The sequence below is a fragment of the Nicotiana attenuata genome, chromosome 6 (genome assembly GCF_001879085.1).
Source record: "Nicotiana attenuata strain UT chromosome 6, NIATTr2, whole genome shotgun sequence".
NCBI lineage: Eukaryota > Viridiplantae > Streptophyta > Magnoliopsida > Solanales > Solanaceae > Nicotiana > Nicotiana attenuata.
The window spans coordinates 86,761,708-86,764,906 of NC_031994.1; positions in this window are offsets into that span (position 1 = coordinate 86,761,708).

The window sequence follows — 3,199 nt, forward strand, 5'->3', positions numbered from 1 at the left end:
GTACTAAGTTGTTGGTGTTATGATCTGCTACAATTCGCCTTTATGGCAGGGTTTTGTGAAATAATATTGGAGGTACAACTGTCAGTTGTCGCATGGTGCGGTGGTTTAGGATCGAATCAGAATTTCTAATGTTGATGGCTCGAGAAAGATGACCTTTGGAAAGGTTTAAAGTTAGTAGCAATGGTGGGTTCTAGTGCCACGAAGATAGATTTTATTTAAGGCAACAATTGAGCAGCGAAGTATGAGGAAGGACATGTGGGAAGTGCCAGGCGGTGCTTGAAATTTCTAGAAGGCCAAGTATGAGGAGCAAGGTCGACTGAACGATTAAGGAGATGAGTTCCGCCAAAGTGGGAGAGTGGCGGGTGTGCATATGGGCTTGGTAGTAGGAAGACTACGCGCCCTAAGGAGAGTTTGGATCGAATTGGGGATTTTAATGATTGGTGATTGAAGTCTGCGGGTATGATTGGAAGTATGGGCTAGTATGCGGCAAAAGATTGATATGGCAGGACGGAGCTGCTTGAAATGGGGAAGGGTGCAGCATAACCGTGAATTTGGAAGGATGTTGCCACACATTTAATTGATGTCCGCGAGGAGCGAATGGACTTGTGCAGCTGGAAGGTGAGCTCGGACTCAGGATGGGCTATTGGTGTCATAGTGAATGTACCCCATGCAGCAGCGTGGGAAGATGTCGGGAGGTGATTCCCCTAGGTGGGTTATTCCCCCATGAGCAGATTAGCGGTCGCGTGGTTGGCGAAGCTTCTGCGAGGAATTATATTGGTTGATCAACAAAGAGGTCGGTCGTGCGAATGTGGATGATGTCTCAGAATATGAAAGATGGGGATTTACAGGAAGATCCCGAGAGATTCTGATAATTGGTGGCTCGAGGTTAAGTCAATAAGAGGTAAAAAGGTCGGGAGAACTCAAGAATGGTGAAATGATGGCTTCAAGCCAAGTGGGAGAGTCCACTGCTTATGATTGGGTTGTATGATTAACTACTTGCGTGATTTCTGGTTATTAGCATATTGATGGATTAATTCAGCTACGAGAAAAGACCATAAGTAGTAAATTGAGCGGAGGAATTATTAAGGATGTGCTATGGTTAGCCTTATGGGCTCATATTCGAACTTGGGAAAGGATTAAGAATTTATGCCTTGTATAGAAGCGGGTTTAAAGGGGAATGGTTCTGCCAGGTGCTTCGTTGAGAGGGTATTAATGTGCTAGAAGATTCATGGAGTGAATTATATTCGGGACCAAGTCAGAGCGGGTGGCTCTCAATAATGGTCCTAGTGAATTCAGAAGTTAAAGTGTGGTTCCCAATGATTTCGAGCCTATAAGTACAGTTACGAACCAAGCTTTGTAGTAGCTTATGAGAAGGTGCCCAGGATGTTCTATGATATTTCAACTTGTGGCGTAGCGTTTGAGTGATGTGGAATAGTTCGTGGGAATGGAGACAGCCTGGTCTCGTGATTCAAGGTCAATCGGGGCGAGTGTAGATGGAGTATGTTATGTGTTGAATGGAGTTAGTCTTATTTTTAAGGCAAGCAAGGAGGAATTGGAAGAAGGTAAATTGATTAGCCATAGTTGAATTGGCATATTCGGGCCAGTGATCAGTTCGGTCCGCGAGATCAAGTTATGTATATGATTTGTGGAGGTACGTGTGAGGCCTGTCGGCCGCCGTGATTGATGATTTATTAGGGTCACTCTTCTGTTATGGCTTGTTAAGTGGAAGCGGATTCCGGAAGGGCTATGGTGGCTTAGACCACTACTTGCATATTTGCATATCCTACGGTTATGGGAAATTACCTGTGTGTTGCTATGATTCTCCTGCAGTGAGTTAAGTGAAAAGTTTGTATATGATGAAGTGTTAAAATATTAATGATTTCGGAGTTATGATGAAAATCGTGTTCTATCGTACATTAGCACGTTGGGTGCAGTAAGTAGCATATAAATTCGAAGTGAGGATTAAGGTTGCAGTTTGGTGCTGGTAAGGATATCACGGGCTCGGATGAGCAAGGAAAGGGGTGAATGATTAAAGAAAATTGGTGTTGTTTTCAGCGCCATCTGAGATTGATGTTTTGTGAAAAAGGCTTTGCATCTTGGTTAAGGATTCTTGATCGCTTTTCAGCGTTAGTGCGGCCGATGGTTTGGATAAGCGGACCCGTTATTTATTTCGGAAAATTGTAGGGGCGTGTCCCACGGGAAGATTGTATAAGTGTGACAAGTAGTCACTTGATTGACTAAAGATTTAGACCAAGTATGTGGATTGTGGTAATATCATTAATTTGAGAATTTAGTCTTGGAGGGCACTCTGTTTATTGGGTTATGAACCGAGGAGGTTGCTCCGGTTATGATGGTTGTTCTTATGTGTTATGAGGAAAAGGGAGTTACTGTGGACCTTTGAAAGGTTATTAGCCAAGTGGGTGCAATCAGAAATCGGCTTGAGATCAATGAATTGATTTATATATGTGAACAGGGCTTTATATCAGGCCAGTTGTGTTCATTTCAGCGAGCGTTCCCTATGGAGGAACAGTCGGGGTGTTATTTTGTCATCAGCTATTCCAGGTAATGATGTATTTCGCCGTATGAGTTGTGAGACGGCTTAGTAAATTCTTATGTGTTGAGGTTCCGCGTTGCGATGGTGTTATGTGAGCAGGATGGCTCTTGAGATTTAGATCTTGTATCGCACCTCAGTTGTGCTTGAGTTTGTAGCCTATAGCGCTACGTGTTTTCTCGGGGATGGTATTATGCACTTAGCGTGCTTACGATCGAAATTCGATATTTTTATTGTAATGAGCAGATTTAGCTCGAAGTGCAATCTCCTTATGTGATATCTATGTATGGATCGGGTGACACGCCGCCATGGTTATGTTAGTTAGATCGGGTTGCGTGCCGCAACAGTGTGATGTCGAGTCTGGTCCTCTATATGTTATTTTCTTTGTGTGTTTCGCTTCCTATTTTCTAAGGAAAGTCCGTAGTAGTGCGGGAGTTAGGTAATTCCTTCGAGAGTTCGATTTCTATTTGTGTTGTGTTCGGATTGGTGGCCTATTTGCACATTGTGGCGTCATATGAGACTTGTGATCGCATTCGGAGTGGCTTATTGCCTGAGCAGTTCGTACTGGGTAAGATGAGATTGTGGGATTTAGGATCAGTGCAATCTGATTATATGAAGTATATTAAGGAGCGAAAGTATTATTATTTG